Source organism: Ambystoma mexicanum, chromosome 2q, assembly GCF_040938575.1.
Source record: "Ambystoma mexicanum isolate Mex_15411 chromosome 2q, UKY_AmexF1_1, whole genome shotgun sequence".
NCBI classification, from domain to species: Eukaryota; Metazoa; Chordata; class Amphibia; order Caudata; family Ambystomatidae; genus Ambystoma; species Ambystoma mexicanum.
The window spans coordinates 990,315,636-990,335,828 of NC_090924.1; the positions used below are offsets into that span (position 1 = coordinate 990,315,636).

General features: G+C 45.9%; 1 protein-coding gene across 5 annotated transcripts in view; it reads right to left on the reverse strand.

Moving 5' to 3' along the window:
- TPK1 (thiamin pyrophosphokinase 1) overlaps window positions 1–13,058 on the reverse strand; it is a 2,318,051-nt gene extending 2,304,993 nt beyond the window's left edge. Inside the window, exon 1 of one of the 5 annotated variants that reach the window (XM_069648300.1) lies at window positions 12,952–13,058. The gene's annotated coding sequence lies outside the window, so the exon portion shown is untranslated. The remainder of the gene's footprint in view (window positions 1–12,951) is intronic. The other 4 variants (XM_069648302.1, XM_069648305.1, XM_069648301.1 and 1 more) reach the window with 4 other exon arrangements.
- Between the last annotated feature and the right edge of the window lie 7,135 nt (window positions 13,059–20,193).

Genomic DNA, 20,193 nt, shown 5'->3' on the forward strand with positions numbered 1-20,193 from the left:
CGATGCAGCCACCCAACTGCTTACAGAGGGGATCTGCAGGAGCTGTGCCAGGTGTGGTTCAAGTAAAAGAAAACATTGCTTATGGCAAACAGAAATCACCCTGTTTGAATAGTACCCAAGGGCGAGTGTGGTGGCCTTAATGAAGACAGGACACCCGATGTGATAACTGTGGTATTCATTGAACAGTTGGTGTGAAGGGGTCAACTTGGGATTGCAGTTTCCAGGGTTAAGGGGTATACTTGTACTCACAGTCTTGTAGCCCTTACTGCAGTAGTGTATTCTCTGCTGCTATGAAGTCCCTGCAGGTGAGACACACCAATTACACCAGAGCCCCCAGGAGGCTGTCCCCAGCCATGGTGTTACGCTCTGGTGTGTGTGTTGAGTGTGCAGGCCTGTGAGCCTGCTGACTCCAATCTTCAGGAGGAGCGTGGGGGCAGTCCTCTCGCTGCGCTCTCCAGCCCGCTCCTCAGGCTGCGCGTTGCTCGCGCTTCGCGGGCCCGAGATTGCCTTCCCGCGGGATCTCACGCCCGGAGGTCCCCACACACCTCCTTTGGTGGGAAAAGGAACGGGTGATCAATGCATAACAAAGGCTGAGAACTTGCTGGGTTTCCTCCTCTCGTGCTGGGGTCTGCCTTGTTCAGTGGGTGTATCTGATTTGCAACTTGGGACATGGGGAGATTCAGGTGGATCGGGTTCTTCTTGTGTCGTTTCTCCCTGTGCTTCCTCAGGCGGGGACGACGGGTTCATGCTTCTAGGTTCTTTGTGATGCAGCGTTCCCGATGAGTTCTCCCTGGCATGATGCAGGTTGCTGGACTGGCCTTGCTGGAACCGTCCTTCTCCTGCTTCCTCGGATGGGTTGTTGTTGGATTCTCTTCTGTGGTACTAGGCCACTCTGTACAAGTTCCATCCCCTACCATCGCTGGTGCATATGTGGTTGGGCCCCTTGGCGATGACTTCTATGGGTCTACTGTATTTGAATCCGATCATGGTGTCTTTATGGGGAAGGCGTATTTTTACCAGGTCACCTTTGCTGACTGCTGTGCGTCGAGCGGCCCTGCGTTTGTCCCCTTGTGCCTTCATGACTTGCTTGTTTCTTTGCATGCAAAATACTATGTCTTGCATGTCTACATCTTCGTCTGCTCTTACTTGGTGTAGCCAAGGCAGTACCAGCATGGACGCCGCCCTTCTCCCTCTCAACAGTTGGAAGGGTGAAACGCCTGTGATTGCATTTGGTGTGTTGCGGTGGGCCGCAACGGCCTCTTTAACTGTGTTGCTGGGTTCTAATCCCGATGCATGCGCCAGCTGTAGCGCTCCTTTGATGAAGCGGTTTGCTCTCTCGACTAACCCGTTGGCTTGCGGGTGGTACAGACTCGCTCTCAACTGTCGAATGTTATGTTTTTGGAGGAATCTCTCCATTTCACGAGAGACTAGTTGCACCCCATTGTCGGTCACTATTTCTTCTGGGAAGCCTTCACGCTGGAAGACGGCAGTGAGCGCCTCAATGACCATGCTGGTGTTGATGCCTGAGGTGAATTCGACCTCCACCCACTTGGAAAAGTAGTCCACCATGACGATTCCATACTTGTGCTCTGAGGACATGACGTCCAGTGGGCCTATGAAGTCCAGTCCTATTTTGTGCCACACTCCTTTGGGGACCTCAGTGGGCATCATGGGGGCTTCCCTTACAGACACACGTTTGTCGTTGTTGGTGCATTTGTGGCACCTTTTTATCATGGCCCGTATGTCCTGGGCCATGCCTGGCCACCAGGACATACGGGCATCGCATCGCACACTCTACGCCTTGTCATGTTGCTGCCTAGGTGGCCGGAATGTGCTCTGCACAGGATGACTTTCCGGAGGCCCCTGGGGGTGATCACACGGTTGCCTCGCAGAATGAGGCCGTTCATGGTCGTTATTTCGTTGCTCACTTTCCAGTAGGGGCGTTGCCCTTCTGGGACTGCTCTTTCATTTGGCCATCCTTCGCAGGCCTACTCTGCTACGCGGCGGAGGGCTTCATCTTGCTCGTATTCATCCTGCCAGTGGCGCTCACTTAGCTCCATGAAGTCGCTGTTCTTGAGGTCGCCTATGGAGGCCACTACGCTTTCGTCCTCGAGAAATGTGGTTCCTGGGGCATTGTGGTTCAAGAGCCTAGACATGCAATCTGCTTGGGCATTCTTCCAGCCTGCTATGTGGGCTATCTCATAGGTGTATTCTTGGAGTTTGGCAGCGATTCTGGAAAGTCTCACAGTGGCGGTTGTTGTGCCTCCTGGCTTAACATGTATATGAGGGGTTTGTGGTCGGTGACCAGTCGGAATTTTGTACCGCAGACGTACGACCGGAGGTATTCTACGGCCCAGGCACACGCTAACATCTCCTTTTCTTCTGTGGAGTAGTTCTTCTCCGATGCTGACAGGGCCTCTGAGGCAAACGTTACAATGTTCTCAGAGTCAACCCTTTTTTGGGTTAGGGTGGCGCCTAGCCCGTAGGCGCTGGCATCGGTCGTAATGCATTTCTCCCATTCTGGGTTGAAGGGTTTTAAGCAGGTTGCATGGAGGATCCTCCTTTTGATTTCCTTGAATGCTTCGTCCTGCTGTGGCCCCCACGCGTAGCTCTCACCTTTCTTGATGAGTTCCCTCATGGGGGACATAGTTTCTGAGTGTCATGGGCCACAATAATAAACATAATATTCCAGTGCTGGGAAGGGCTCAGGAACTAATGACGATCAGCATCAAGAAGATGCAAGCCACAAAAAACAAAATACCTTTGTACAAAAGGCTGTTGTGTCCTTTCTGCAGGAGAAACAGCTCAAGGACCACCTCTCCCAAGCAGCCCTGGGCCAAGAACTACATGTTGAAGCCCACGTCGGGTGGGGCCTGCACGCGTTCAACAAGAGCACGGGGCTTGTGCTCAGGACAGCAACCAGAGAGGACGTGTTCTCCGGAGTTCCGAGCAAGGGGAAGCTCACGAGGGGCCACGCCCCATGCAACCTCCACCCGGGCCCCTCAAGCCATACAGATAAGTACTGCAGACAATCAGCAGCGTAAGCCGAGCTGGGGGAAGGCGCACAGCGCAGTGCAGAACACTAGAGTCAGAGAACACCACCAGCAACGGCGGTCAGGGGCACGCGCAAGGGGGCTCCGCCCAACCTCCTCATGTTCCCCCCTGTTCCAGCAAAGCTAAGTCTTGAATATTACGCCATAAGTGCCTGCAATTGAACTACACGCAACTATAGATAAACACGCAGCGCATAGTTGGGCATGTTTAACCCACTAACAACCGTCTAGGTTATGCCATGAGTTGTTGCGGCGCAGAAACCTTTGGGGCAACACGATTTGGGCAATAGCGGACGTGGAGCCACGCGCGGCAGTCATCCGCTCGTAAAGGGAAAAACCCTGCATAACTTTTGAGCAATGAAAGACGCGGCTGCAATCCGCTCGTAAAGGGGCATATTAACAGCTGCATGTACTAAACTAATGAGCACTGAAGGGTGCATGAACTTCTAGTGCAAGAGTGAGTGAATGTCAGCATTCAGTGTGTGATGTAACACGCAGATGGTAATTCCCACTCTCTTTTCAGCATAACACTGCTCCGGATTCCGGACCCGAGTGTGCGCAGGCAGGAGGCCAGCACTCACCCCTTGAGATAAGTCCCTTTATGGTTATAAGCCTTGTTGTCGGGGTTGGGGGGGGGAAATGTGCATGTTGTGAATATCTATGTCTAGGAATACCAGTTATTGCTTTGTGTTATCCAATGTCCCCTTCCCTGACCACCTCCCCTCTCCCAGCCCTCTTTCGGTTACCCTAACTACTGAACCTATCCAACCATCGAGATCCTAACCCTCTTTCCCCGCCCAGGTCGCAGAAGCTTGTGTAAGTCTAACTTGCAGGCGCCAAGACCCTGGAGGGGTAGGTTGGTTTGTGCCACTCCTGAGCCTGTAAGCTGAAGCCGTGACAGAAGCACAAGCCCAAGTGTCACCGGCTCCCGAGTGGTACGACCCAACCAGTCATGGAGGAACTCACCAAGGTCCTGCAGAATCTGCAGGCTGAGCTTGCTGCCACTAGACAAGATTACGCGGTGTTGGCCACTCAGGTGCGTAGTCTATCTGCCCAAACTTCCCCCCTTCCTGGTGGTGCAGCGACGCCTACTCCGGTCCAGGTACATGTAACTCCCGAACACATGGTTCCCTTGGCTCCCCCGGAAAGGTATGGGGGGGATCCTCAGAAATATCAGACCTTCCTCACACAATGTAAACTTCATTTCTTGACCAAACCTGCAGCGTTTCGATCAACCCAAGCTAGAACAGCTTTTGTCATTTCGTATTTGACAGGGGCCGCAGCGGCTTGGGCAAATCCATTAATGTAAAGGGATGATGCAGTTTTGTATGACTGGGAAGACTTCCAGAATGAGTTCGGAAAGATATTTGATCGTAGGGCGGCTACAATGTGCAAAGATCGGGAGTTGCTAACCTTGCGTCAAGGGAATAAAGAATTGGTGACATACGTCACCCAGTTTAACCGCCTGGTTGCAGAGGCAGAATGGCCTCGAGAAAAACAAATGTCCCTTTTTTATCAGGGACTGAGAGAAGAGCTTAAAGATCTCATAGCTCAAGTTGATCCCCAGCGGCTCGATTGCCCAGCAATGATCGATTTAGCTTTGCGATTAGATCACCGGCAGGCCGAGCGCCGGGGAGACAGGAAACACGGGGACTCAAGACCGATAGCAGGGTTAGATCAGTTCCGTGGGCCACGCCCTACGGGCCCGTCTGAAAAGACATCTGGAGACGAACCCATGCAAATAGGCTCGACCAGAGGTCCTCTTACTAAAGAGGAAAAAGAGCGCCGACGTAAGGAGGGGCTCTGTATGTATTGTGGCTCAGCAGGACATTTTGTAAAGGAGTGTTCCACCAAACCCAAGGCACAGGGAAACGTATCGGCTCGACAATAGTAGGGGTGATACGGTCGAGCCAAGTGGCAGAAGATGCCCCAGCAGTTAAGTTTGCTAATTTTGCTCCACATGTAACCTTGACAGGTACCCTAGGTTTTCTCGATCAGAGGGTCTCCGTGGCTTTGCTGTTGGACTCAGGGGCCACGGGCAACTTTATTGACATAGCATATGCGTGTAAACTAGGAGTACCCTTAAGTCAAAAGACCTCCCCAGAGGCGGTACGAGCAGTTGACGGTACGGCATTAAGTTCTGGACTTATTACACTGTGTACTCAAACGCTGTTGTTATGCTGCCAACAATGTCATATAGAAAATATTCAGTTTGATCTAATTGCAGCCCCTCAGTTTGGGATCATTCTAGGTTTACCCTGGTTGATTAAACACGATCCACAGGTGCGATGGTCTAAGGGGGGAAGTCTCTCTAACCTCTCCATATTGCTTGGAGCATTGTATTGTCTCAGAGAAGGTCGACAAGCCTGTTCAAAGCTCTGAAATAAGTGTTTGTGCCACATTCGCCGAGGAACCCGATCTGAGTTCTTTGCCTCCAGAATACCTCGAGTACAGGGATGTATTTAGCAAGCAAGCAGCTGAAACTCTGCCACCTCACAGGCCATTTGACTGCCGAATTGATTTCGAGCCAGGGGCGGTTTTGCCTTGTAGTAGGGTTTACGCCCTCACAGAAGCAGAAACCACCCATTTAAAGAACTATATAGACACTAATTTAAAGAATGGATTTATTAGGCCATCTTATTCACCGGTCTCGTCTCCACTCTTCTTCATACCTAAGAAGACCGGAGACTTGAGAACGTGTATAGATTATCGCGGGGTAAATCGCATAACCATCAAGAACCGATACCCTTTACCTCTGATACCGGTTCTATTAGACCAAGTCCGCAAGGCTAAGGTTTATACTAAGCTGGATCTCCGAGAAGCATATCACCTGGTGCGGGTAAGAACCGGTGATGAATGGAAAACGGCCTTTAGAACCAAATTCGGGCTCTATGAGTACCAAGTGATGCCGTTTGGTTTGTGCAACGCTCCCGCAGCTTTCCAGCACTTCTTAGACAAGGTTTTGCGAGGGTATTTGGACGTGTTCGCGGTGGTCTATATAGACGACATCTTGATATATTCTAATAACATGGAAGAAAACATAAAACATGTAAGGGCAGTACTCCAACGGCTTCGAGAACATCATTTGTTCGCAAAAATAGAGAAATGCGAATTCCATTGTACTACAGTAGAATTCCTGGGATATTTTTTGACACCCTCTGGTGTTCAAATGGACCAGCGAAAAGTACAAGCTGTCCTAGATTGGCCGGCTCCTACCACTGTGGAGGAAGTACAGACATTCCTGGGATTTGCGAATTTCTATCGCAGGTTTATAAAAAAACTTCTCAGAGTTGGTCACCCCCATTACAACCTTGCTAAAAAAGGGGAAGACATTCAAGTGGGATGAGGCTGCAGAACGAGGATTTCAAAAACTAAAGCACGCCTTCACTTCGGCCCCAGTTCTAAGGCACCCGGATCTGGCGTCGCCTTTCGTGGTTGAGACTGATGCCTCCAGTTACGCTTTGGGAGCCGTTTTATCTCAACGGGATGGATCAACAGGGTTATTACACCCAGTTGCATACTACTCTCGGAAACTGCTTCTGGCTGAAATAAATTACACCATAGCAGACCGAGAATTATTGGCCGTGAAGGCAGCTTTCGAGGAGTGGCGCCATTATCTTCTGGGCGCTCACCATACCATAACAGTGATCACTGATCATAGAAATCTACAGTTCATCAAAACTGCAAAAACCCTCAGTCCCCGACAGTTGCGTTGGGCGCTTTATTTTGCGGATTTTGACTTCCTCATAACGTATCGTCCAGGATCAGACAATGGTAAAGCTGACCTGTTGTCACGATACCCTGAAAATGAGATAAGAAACAACAAAGAAATACGTCCAATAATCCCCGCAGCTCCAATTGTCGGGTTAGTAGGTCGGCCCAATATCTTTGAGGACGTACTCCACGCCATGTCTACTCAAGAATTGAATGAGTGGTGTTCTCGAGGTTCTCAACACACCTTAGTGAAGGGTCTCCCGTATTATGCCTCTGCCTTGTACTTACCAACAACGACCCTCAGGGAAGAGGTTATGAGTTACGCTCCCACTGCAGGACATCCAGGTATAGCTAAAACACAACAAAATGTGGCACGTCATTACTGGTGGCCTACCTTACACCGGGATGTTCGACTCTATGTAACCAAGTGTAGCACTTGCAGTAGACAAAAGGCCAGTCATCAGAAACCTGCCGGCTTTTTACAACCACTGCCTTCTCCACCGACTCCTTGGCATACGATTACCATGGATCTGATTGTGGATGTACCACCCATTCGAAAATACACTTCGATTCTAGTCGTGGTTGATTCATTAACCAAAATGGGTCATTTTATCCCTTGTCGGGGTGTCCCCACTGCCGGAGAATTGGCAGAATTATTTCTGCACAACATAGTACGACTCCACGGTTTACCTGCGCGAGTCATTAGAGATCGCGGGCCGCAATTCACCTCACGCTTTTGGCGAGCCTTTTGCCAACTAATTGGCATGGAGGTGAGTTTGTCTTCAGGGTACCATCCAGAAACAGATGGACAGACAGAGAAAGTAAATCAGGGACTTGAACAGTACCTCCGCTGTTACACCACCACCTCTGAATCATCGTGGGTGGAATATGTCTGGTTGGCTGAAATCGCCTACAATAATTCGGTACACTGCTCCACAGGGTACACGCCATACTATGGAGTCTACGGCTACCATCCCAGGGTCTTGCCCACCGTTGCTAATGTACCCACACTGTTAGGGTTGCATTCACATGCGCGCCAGGTTTGGACAAACATACAACAAAACCTAAATAAAGCCAAGCAAACTTATAAGGCCTATGCAGACAAAAAAAGACGGGATAGCCCCCAGTATAAACCAGGAGATCGAGTTTGGCTCTCCACGCACCACATTCGAATGACAGGGCCCCGTAAATTACAGCCCCGATTCATTGGACCATTTACCATAACCGCTGTGATCAATCCGGTGGCAGTAAGACTCAGGTTACCCAGCCAAATGAAGATCCACCCAACCTTTCATGTATCATTGCTTAAGCCCGCCCTACCTACTATCCGTACTACAAAACCACCACCCATTATGGTACAAGGACACCCGGAGTATGAAGTGCGGGCTATCTTGAACTCGCAACACCGGAAAGATGGGCTATATTACCTCATTGACTGGGTTGGGTACGGCCCGGAGGATCGATCTTGGGAATCTGCTAGGGATGTTCATGCACCACGACTGGTCAAGGCATTCCATCGTAACCATCCAACTAAACCTAAGCCCAGATCCTCCTGTGCGGGGGGGTGGCGGGGGGCGGGAGGGGGTGGAGTACTGTCATGGGCCACAATAATAAACATAATATTCCAGTTTTGGGAAGGGCTCAGGAACTAATGACGATCAGCATCAAGAAGATGCAAGCCACAAAAAAAAAAATACCTTTGTACAAAAGGCTGTTGTGTCCTTTCTGCAGGAGAAACAGCTCAAGGACCACCTCTCCCAAGCACCCCTGGGCCAAGAACTACATGTTGAAGCCCACGTCGGGTGGGGCGTGCACGCGTTCAACAAGAGCACGGGGCTTGTGCTCAGGACAGCAACCAGAGAGGACGTGTTCTCCAGAGCTCCGAACAAGGGGAAGCTCACGAGGGGCCACGCCCCATGCAACCTCCACCCGGGCCCCTCAAGCCATACAGATAAGTACCGCAGACAATCAGCAGCGTAAGCCAAGCTGGGGGAAGGCGCGCAGCGCAGTGCAGAACACTAGAGAGTCAGAGAACACCACCAGCAACGGCGGTCAGGGGCACGCGCAGGGGGGCTCCGCCCAACCTCCTCATGTTCCCCCCCTGCTCCAGCAAAGCTAAGTCTTGAATATTACGCCATAAGTGCCTGCAATTGAACTACGCGCAACAATAGAAAAACACGCAGCACATAGTTGGGCATGTTTAACCCACTAACAACCGTCTAGGTTATGCCATGAGTTGTTGCGGCGCAGAAACCTTTGGGGCAACACGATTTGGGCAATAGCGGACGCGGAGCCACGCGCGGCAGTCATCCGCTCGTAAAGGGGAAAAACCCAGCATAACTTTTGAGCAATGAAAGACGCGGCTGCAATCCGCTCGTAAAGGGGCATATTAACAGCTGCATGTACTAAACTAATGAGCACTGAAGGGTGCATTAACTTCTAGTGCAAGAGTGAGTGAATGTCAGCATTCAGTGTGTGATGTAACACGCAGATGGTAATTCCCACTCTCTTTTCAGCATAACACTGCTCCGGATTCCGGACCTGAGAGTGCGCAGGCAGGAGGCCAGCACTCACCCCTTGAGATAAGTCCCTTTCTGGTGATAAGCCTTGTTGTGGGGGCTGGGGGAGAAATGTGCATGTTGTGAATATCTATGTCTATGAATACCAGTTATTGCTTTGTGTTATCCAATGTCCCCTTCCCTGACCACCTCCCCTCTCCCAGCCCTCTTTCCGGTTACCCTAACTACTGAACCTATCCAACCATCGAGATCCTAACCCTCTTTCCCCGCCCGGGTCGCGGAAGCTTGTGTAAGTCTAACTTGCAGGCGCCAAGACCCTGGAGGGGTAGGTTGGTTCGTGCCACTCCTGAGCCTGGAAGCTGAAGCCGTGACACTGAGAATCTTGGGATGAATTTTGCATAGTATTCCGAAAGGCCCAGAAAGGAGCGGAGTTTGTCTTTAGACATCGGGGCCAGGGCGTCAGATATGGCTTGCAGGAGGTTCTTCTTGGGGCTCACTCCCTCCTTCGAGATGTGATAGCCGAGGTATTCGACATCCCCCACGCCGAATATGCATTTCTCGTGGCACAGGTGGACACCAGCTTCCTGCAGTCTGCACAGTACTGCGGCGAGTGCTTTGTTGTGGGTCTCAGAGTTTTTTGCATACCCAAGTATGTCATCCTGAAAGTAGGAGACGTTTGCGATTCCATTCAACAGGGAACTCATCATTCTCTGGAACGCGGATGCCGCTGAGGACAAGCCGAACGGCATTCTGGTATACTGGAACGTACCTAACGGAGTGATGAACGCTGTGAGCGGGCATGAGGATTTGTGCAGGCTGATTTGGTGGTATGCGTCGCGCATGTCCAGCTTCGAGAACAGAGTAGCCTCTTTCATCATGAGCACTATCTCACTGATGCTGGGGAGTGGGAAGCTGTCGGTGACGACTTCTAGGTTGAGGCTTCTGAGATCAATGCAGACTCTGAGGTCATTTGAAGATTTCTTTTTAATGAGAACTACTGGGTTCCACCATTCTGAGGACTGTTTCGATGGTGCCCTCTTCGACCATTTTCTGGAGGTGAACTTGCAGGTCTCGCTGTGGCAGGTACAGATCTGACATTGTGCTTCACAGGCACTGCGTTGGGTTTGAGGCGGATCTTATGGACATAGTTCTTAATTTTTCCTGGAGTTTCAGAGAACAGGCCAGGGAAGGTTTCTTTCCAACTCGGCCCTCCTCCTGAAGAGACCGCAAGCACATGTTCTGGTGTGCAGGGTGCTAGCCTTATGCTGAGCCTGTGTTGATCGTCCCACCCTAGTATGGCGGGGCCTTGAGAAGCAAAGTAGACTTTTGTCATGGTGAACCTGCCTTTGAACTCAATCCTTGCTTTAACGTAGCCGAGTAGATCTACGATGGCACCTCCGAAGACCGTCGTTTTTTGTCTGGTGGTTCTGATTTCCACTTTGTCACGCCCCATCATCTCTTTATAGGTGTTGATGGGCAGGATGGTGAGGTCTGAGCCTGAGTCGGCCATGACTCGTGTTTCCATGACGTCCACTTTTATTGTACAGTGGGGCTTGTGACTGCTTTTCCTTTCCACGTGCAGGCCTGGACCACGTGGCCGAAGCATCTACATTTTGAACACTCCTTGTTCCTGGCGGGGCATTCAGGATCACTGGCCATGTGTTTGGTGCTGGCATATCTGTAGCACTTCGGTGCATCTCTTTGTCTAGGACCTTTGTCTCTGCGGTTTTCGTGGTGCTGTCTTTCCCTGCACCCTCTCCATTGTAGCGCCGATATGTCGGGTACGGGTGGTGGATTCCCGACCTCTTTGCGCCTGCTGGTGTTTTCTTCTTTGGCTCTGGCTATTTGGATCGCCTTGTCGAGGTCTACTTCCTTCTCCTGGATGAATTTATCCTGCACTTTTCTGGAATTGGTGTGTGCCACAAGCATGTCGCAGATGACTTTTTCTGCATTGTCACCGAACCCGCACAGGGATGCTAGTTCCTACATCCTGGTAATATAGTCGTCGACAGGTTCATTGCCCTCCTGCTTGCGAGTGTAAAACCTCAGTCTGTGCAACACCACATTTTCTCTGTTGGTGAACCTCTTCAAGATGCAGCGAATTGCCTCCTGATATACATCGTCGTCTTCGCCGTCTTGCATGGCCTTTAGTCCGGCAAATATGCGCTGGCCCTCGACCCCCATCGCATTTAACAGCATTGCTTTCTTCCTGGCTGGTGAGTATTCCGTTCTGTCCATCGCTTCAAGGTATGTGGCAAAAAGCGGTTCCCACTGCTGCCACGGTATTGCTGGTGTCCCAGGTGAGGGGAGGAACATGTGGGGGTGGCGCCTTGCATGGTGACTGTGTTGGGTTCTGGATCCTCTTCGCCAATTATATGGTGGCCTTAATGAAGACAGGACACCGGATGTGGTTACTGTGGTATTTATTGAACAGTTGGGGTGAAGGGGTCAACTTGGGATTGCAGTGTCCAGGGGTATACTTGTACTCTGCTGCTATGAAGTCCCTGCAGGTGAGACACACCAATTACACCAGAGCCCCCAGGAGGCTGTCCCCAGCCATGGTGTTACGCTCTGGTGTGTGTGTTGAGTGTGCAGGCCTGTGAGCTTGCTGACTACAATCTTCAGGAGGAGCGCGGGGGCAGTCCTCTCGCTGCGCTCTCCAGCCCGCTTCTCAGGCTGCGCGTTACCCGCGTTTCGCGGGCCAGAGATCTCGCGAGATTCCCTTCCCACGAGATCTCATGCCCGGAAGTCTCCACAGGGAGGTTTTTTAAAAATAAAATGGGATGCAAATTGTGCATTTCAAATTTTGAAGAATATTAACTCGGCAACACTGGTCAAAACTATTATCCGCATTATAGTGAAGTAACTCATCACCAGTGCCATGGAAGTGGTTTAAAGTGGAATTGATAGATAGTTTGGAAAAGAAGCAGCATGAAAGAAATTGCGCCGTTTAAAGCTATTATTTTGGACATTTCCTTTGATCAGAGGTCAGCTGCCAGCTCTGCCCCCGTAACCCTGCCTGCTAGGGCACCGCCCCCACCCCTGACCCTTGGGTACGTACTGTATCGGAAGACATTAGCTCCGAGCAGGTATTGCGTCTGCACTCATTCGCTAGAGCTAGAGAAAGTAGTGTCTGCTGATATTCATTGGGGTGTTGTTTCTGTGTCTTCAGCCATTAGACCTGGTACAGACACTGTGCCTGCAGTTATCCACAGAAGGGTCATTAGACCCAGAGAAAGTACCGAATATGCAGCCATTAGCCCTGGGGAATCATTACTTTCAGAATAGGCACTGGAACTGGAGATAGTACACGTCTGCAATCATTACGAGGCGCAGGTAATTATATATATATATATATATATATAGTCACAGCAGACCACAGTCTGTGTACGCCTGCGAGCATTTTAGAGCTTGAACTGTACAGTAAATGGGCTTCGGAGCAGCTACTGTGTCTATGATACCAATAACAGACTGCCCTGTGTGATTGGAAAACCAGATGTTTATAAAGTCACGCAGTTGTAATTTTTAATTTCAACATGTGATAAGTACAATACAACGAATTACAGCTTCAGCCTCTTACTTAAACGTACATTTCCAGAGGTTGCCAATATAACAAAGTGGCGAGAAGGACCTAAGTTAATGGATACTACAAGAAATGCACATACAAGAGCTGTACCGCATGCACTCGCCTGATGCTGCCTGGAAACTGAACAGGAGTGTTCCGTAAAGGGAAGCCTTATGTTGCTTTCATTATCAATTGAAACACAAATGTAAAGTCCCTATGAGACCCGATAGCATTGTGTTTGTTTAAAAGTTTGCCGACACTTTCTGAGATGCCTTTAAGACGTAATGACGTACACCACGTTTTTTTTTAGATGCCGTGAAGTCCTCTTGACATTTCGCGAGTAGGATGACACCAGGGAATCAATGGGCCATACACATCACTAGGCGGGGGATCACAGTTAAAGGCATGCATTCTAAATGCTGGACACATTATTTTTTTTTAAATGTCAATTTTACACATTCTTAGGAAAAGTCATTTCCAAACTCAAAAACGCTGCTGACTTGCGTTCACTGGTTTTCTTTGAAATAGCATTTTTTTCCGAGTACCACACCAATACTGTCATTTGTGGGCCCCTTGCTTTGTGTTTTGTTACAGGTTATATTTATAAAGATGGTATGTTTGCCAAACTGTTTCATCACAAATAAATACTTCTGTTGTGCTGACAGCAGTTATAAGGAAATTAAACTGGGTTCATGGATGACAACTTTTGATTTTCACTAGAGACAGAAATACCCCAACCCATTGCCCAGCCCAACCCATCCCCTGGCCAAACACATTTTATAGCACTTCCTTTTTTATAAGTTATTGCAAAAAGTAATTCGATGAACACATTTTTTATATATAACATTGCAGCCACGGTCGGTCAACCTACTTAGCTACCCCGTTCGCTATCGACTATAGAGGGAGTCTATGCATCCCTTGATGTACTAAAAATCACTTTATTACCAACAGTACTTTTGGTGCACCACTGCCATTGAAGTGATTTCAAGTGTAATTCATGTATATCTTCCGGCTCTGGGTGCCAGGGCTTCGCCAGCATGGGGCACCATATTTTGCAGAAAGTTAGCTCGGTGGGTTAAGCACTACCATGTTGGATTTTTTGTAAAATATGTAGATGAATGATTGGAATGCCAGCAGGCTGGACAACTATTCTAAGCAGGGAATAGAAAGAGTAAAATATAGAGAGAGAGCAAACTGATGCTCTCTCTCTAGTGCTCTATCATTTTTTATCTCTGTGGCTGAGTATGAGTCACGTTTTCAGGTATGTGCTCTGACTGCTCTCTGTTCTCTCTACCAGCTGGGGTGAACTGGCCTATAGGGATCCTTAGAGATTTCCCGGTAGGACTCTGCACCTTAGGTCCCTTTTATGTGCGAGGGAGAATGTGCGCTGACTGACAGAGTGTAGTGTGCAAATAGTGGTAAGGTCAATCTGGTACGTCTATATTTTTTATTGTACTTTTTCAATTGCAGGAACACAAATTGGCTCTATCATCATATCAGCAAAGTCCCCAGCAGCAGTGGCGCCATCAAAAATCCTGACATCTTGTTAGGCAGAATCATATGCAGTACCCTTTGGGAACACCACACACAATTAAGACTACAAGTGTAAGTACAACTTCACCTTTGGTACAAGCCTGTACTACACAGTAAAGTGGTAGCGATGGCTGAGAAGCCAGACTTTTCTCAAGAGTAAAGTGAGCAGTATCAGAAGTTATACAAAGGACAGTAATTACTATGGTTCGAACAAACACTGTCTCGAGATTTCTGAGTAAAAGAATATACATTTATTTACACCATCAGTTATAAAACAGTCCACTAATATAAAGCAGCAGAAAATCACAATCTTAATACACTACACAACACCCAATCAATTCTGGACAAGTTAAGCTCAAAATGAATTGTGAGCAAAATGGCACTCCAGCAATTTAAAAAGGGAGGGAAAGGACAAGGTTATCAAAAAATCAACAACACCAACAAATGATAGGCAGGGCAATCTAGAAAAGGCTTACTACAACTAGGCTTCAAATCAATAGGCCTGGGCCAATGTTAATGGTTCAGATTCTTTGCAGAGCATCACACAGTTCAGAGTAGTTTCCGGTTAAGTCTTTGCCAAGAGTTCAAAACGAAGTTGGTCAGAGGAAAAGTTATTCAAAAGAGTAGAGAAGGACAAGCCTTCGGAGGGGCGAAAGACTTAAAACACTTTCACCACGGTCGGATGGAACGAACGACCGGATTTGAACAGTACCTTAGATGAAGAAGAATGCTGTAGCTGCAGCGGTAGTTCCAGGCAGTTCCTGCAGGCTCACGGTTCCTGAAGCGACTGTCGGACTGACAAGAAGGAGGAAGACTGGAGGGTCCGGCGCTGCCCAGGGAAGAAGCCAGCAACAGAGCAAAACGACGAATAAAAGGTGCACTCCTTAAAAGCACAAAGGGACTCTCTCAAGCTGGCTATCCGGTTTCCTGTGGCACAGCAAATTTCACCAGGCTGAAGAGGAAGGTCCAGGGACTTTGTGAGATGGTTGGTCCCACCACGCTCGAGGGGAGAAGACTCCTTGTGGATAGCCTCTGTTGTGGTCGGAGTTTCAGGTGATTTGGACCTGCAGCAGGGCTTCACCGGGATGTCCAGTAGTTGCAGCAGTCGTCTTCCTTCAGCGCCTCATTGGTTCTCTCGTTCCAGTGGCGACTCTGCCTTCCAAGTCCCAGACACCTGCTTTTAAGCAGTTTTCCCCCATTCACACACCCCGGCTGTCAATCACACAGCAGGGTGGCTGTCCTGGCAGGACAGTCACCTAGCCAATTTTTTTTTTTTTTTATTTGTATATAGTTCAATGAACCTTTACAAAATAGCACATTATTACAAACAAAAATTTCAAATAACCAGACAAAATGCAAAACATCTCAATAAAACTGATAAAAGTAGAACAAAGCTTTAACACAATTTTTAAAGGAAAGCAACCCAATAACAAACAAATTTAACACTGAAATAACAAAATCTCTTTCTCAATTACTTTCAAGAACTCTACTAAGGCAAAGATTAATGATCTCTCATTTCCTTGCATCAGTCGAGTCCAAAGAGATATCATACAATCTGCATAATTTACATTTATAAATCGTAGAAAAAGCTTAGTCCGTACATCTCTAAAATATGGGCATTCTAAAATCAAATGTTTTAGCGTTTCCTTCTGTTCACTACACCTCGAAAATCGACACTTCGTGGCGCCAGAGTTAGTTCCTGCAATTCCCCAGAATTTTGTTCGTTCGAGAGTATGAAATTGATTTAATCTAAATCTCATATAATACATTCTGGTTTTATTACACGGAAATAACGCTATATAATCACAACAGCCATCTCTTTTGTGTAGGAATTTTGCATATTCCTTATAGGTATTCAAATTTGATATTTCCTCTAGAGTTTTACACCAGTCGTACGCAAATAATTTATGTTTAACATAGTTAGGACGTATAAGCAAATCATCACGATCAGTGCCCAAATTATTTAAAATTTTAGCCATGGTTTCAAGGTAGCTAGTAAACGAACTGGATGAGCAACCCTTAGTAAATTCAAAAAGATCCTGATATAAAGAATTATCAGGATAGTTAAGTATTTTGGAATAGTTAGAGAGAGCCCGCCAGGTAAACCTAGTAGATAAAGAAATCAATCCCAACTCATGTCTAATAACACAGTTCGGGATTGATATAGATAAACATAAAGCTCTCTTCACTAAAGTACCCTGTATGGAATCAAGTTGCTTGTACAAATTACCAACATAAATATCCATCGCGTATAAAAGAATTGGCTCAACCTTTAATGTAAGAAACTCTAATAACGGAGTCATTGAAAACTTACACAACTTATAAAAGATAAATTTCATCTGACTTAAGAGTGGTCTGGCTTTCAACTTTAGATATTCCACCCATGACTTTATACTATTCACATTGCTCAAACGATATCCTAAGTAAATGGATTCTTGTAATTCGCACAAACGAGTCCCCCCCATATTCCAGTTGAACTTCTTAAGTTTCTTATTTGATTTAAAAATCATTATGCATGTCTTGGATGAATTGGGTTGTAGATTATGTTCATACGCAAACTTTATGAATGTATTTATCTTAGCTTGAAGACCAGCAGGAGTTAGATCAAAAAAGATAAGGTCATCTGCAAAGGCTAGCCAGTGTATTCTTAGTGAGCATAGCCTTGCTGGTAACATCAGAGTGGATTCCCAAAGTTTATCTATATCAGAGAGATAAAGATTGAACAGTAGTGCAGCAAAATTGCAGCCCTGTTTTAAACCAAGATGAAGTTGCACAGATTCAGTTAGCGAACCACCCTGAGTTAGACGAATTCTACTAGATGTATTGGTATGGAATTTCTTAATCCAATAAATCAGATATTCCGGAATTCCCAACTTACGCATTTTGGTCCATAATACATTCCGCACAACAGTGTCAAACGCAGAAGACATGTCAATGGACGCAATGTAGATTGTGCTCAATTCATTATTATTCACTCCGGCAATCAGATGTTTCATTATAGTGGCATTTAGGGTTGTTCCCATTTGTCGTCTAAATCCCACTTGGCATTTCGAATAGGTCTTATAAGTTGCTAGATGTTTATCAAGCTCATAGATAACTAAAATAGCGAACACCTTTGCCGCCGCATCTGTTAACGATATCAGTCTATAATTCTCGGGCAATCTAGGATCACCTTTTTTATACAATGGGATAAGAATGGAAGTGACCCATGAAGACGGAATAGTGCCACTCATTAAAATATCGTCAAACTTAATTTTTAAGATCATACTCCAGAAAATCGGATCGGACCGATATACGCAAGATGGGATCCCATCGGGGCCAGGGGCACGAGAATTAGATAATTTTTTGATAGCCCACATAATATCAGAGGTAGTCCATACAAATTTTATGTCAGTGTTTGATAGCTCTACATCATCTTGGTTTTTAACAAAACGAACTGGTAGTTCATATTTTTGCTTAACATAAGCTGTCCAAGTTTCAGCATTAATTATAGATCCATTACGTATATCCGTCATATCCCCTTTTTTAAGGGCAGCCCAAATATCGCGGGAATTTCTACTACAAATAGCTTTGATCATATCACAATTTTCTTTGTTGTATTGCTCTATGTGTACTCCCTTCACTTTAAATTTGTATTCTTGGACTATACTCTTCTTTTTTAATGAATAAAGTTTATCAGGAAGTTTCGCTAATTCAAGCCTTCGTATATCGCGATTTCTAGTTTTTTTCAGTATTTTAATCTTATAATTAAATCTATGTTTGTGATTTGTCACAAAAGAAGCTTGTTTTATTCCAAATTTATTAAGAGCTTCTTTAATGCTATCATTGATCATCTGATTTAAATATTCTATAGAATATAATTCCGGCATTAGAAAATTGACCACATGTTTTAGATGATTTGATACATTCTCTACTAGTCTCTTGCATAAGGTAGGATTCCATCTAAGAGATATATTTTCTCTTTTAATCTCAATGGCATGCATACACTGATTAACATGCCATTGATTCGTAACAATAGAAGTATTAATGGTAATGGGAGCATGATCGCTATAGATTATATCCCCAATTGTAACAGCATCAATGCATGATAGCAACGAATCAGATACACAAAAAAAATCAATCATTGAAGTAATATTGCCCCTTTTCCAGGTATATTTGTTTGAGTCCATATCAAACTTCACAAATGACATACCCCAGTCATCGAAATAATCCCGAAATATAGTTCCTCTCTTAAAGCTGTTTGAATTTACCTGTTTATGGTCTTTATGATACACTGGTGATCCAATACATTGTGAATTAAAATCACCACCGATAATAGTATCATATTTAGAGTAAAATGTTGACGCTTGGTCAAAACAACAATCTATGTCATCAAGTATATCCGACAATTTGTATTTCAAATGATTGCAATATACATTCATTACTAGAATAATCCCTGTGTCAGATTTGTTTAAATTTAAGAAGACCGCTAGAACATGAATAGATGAATATACCAAGGTTATATTACAGGCAATGGAATTATCGACAGAAATTGTTAGCCCACCAAAAGGTCTTCCCTCAACCCCTTTACTGGCAGGAGAACAATATGATTGATAGTCAGGGATAACAAGTGGTTCAATTTTCATTGTTTCTTGGAACATGAAAATTGATGGCAATTTAACAAGAGTGGAAAGCCAAGTCTCAATATTTTTAAAGCCACATGAGTTCCATGACAGTACCGTAAGCACTGTCTTATCCTTTACTTATGAAGTAAATAAGTTAGGACTTGCCGCAAATACCGTTTTTAATAGTGGTTCAATCCACGCCATTTCACCATTGGTACGAGCAGTCGTCAATAGTTGTGAAATACACATTTTTTGATATCCTACGCTCGTCGTCGAGTCTCCGTTTATATTTTGCTCAGAGGATACGGATTTTTGATTATCAAATAAAAATTCTCCTGCCAACTTTTCATCATTGAATGTGAATAACGAGAAACCCATTTCATGTAGTTCCCTTCTAAAGGACCAAATAAGTTTCAACACATATTCGGAAAATAAATGACATGTCATACGGTAATTGTTAGTTGGAGCCAAAGAAATACAATCAATATCACTAGACGCAATTATTCTCAATGATGGAATTGTATATAGAAGATCCAAAAAAAATCTCCTATTAATACGTGCATCACCTAGAATTTCTTGCTTACCTTCCAGGCCCAATATATTAATGCATTTCTTACTATTTACCATAGTGTGACAGGGCAGATGTCCGGTATTTTTACCTTGTTCCAATTGCAAATTATCCACATTAGCATTTGCTAAACCATTAGACCTTACCATATGTTCATCTAAATTCAGCACACTTTTCAAATTATTTAGGGTTTCATTATGTTGTCTATCTGCAAGTTCAGATGAGTTAAGTTCTCTGCATATGGGAATGCTTACAAGTGATTGACAAGTCAGTTTAGGCTGTGCAATGTTTTCAACACCACATTTTTGCGCTTTTAAAAACTGATTAATTATTTCAAGTGGTGGAATACCAGCTTTTAAAGCATTAAGCATAAAATCATGTGCATTCATTACATCATTATTTATACAAGGCAAACTTTGCTTAACTTTTTCATTGATATCACCAGTCATCTCAGATGTTCCACCTTTTTGAATACTTATCATAGAATCATATACCTTCATTACATCATTATTTATGCCTGGCATTAGTTGATTATCTTTTTCATGCATATCATTAATGGCACTGCTACCATCACCCAAATTCTGATCAGGAAGACTTCCAATGTGCAACTGATTAGATATAGTGGTAAGCTTTCCTC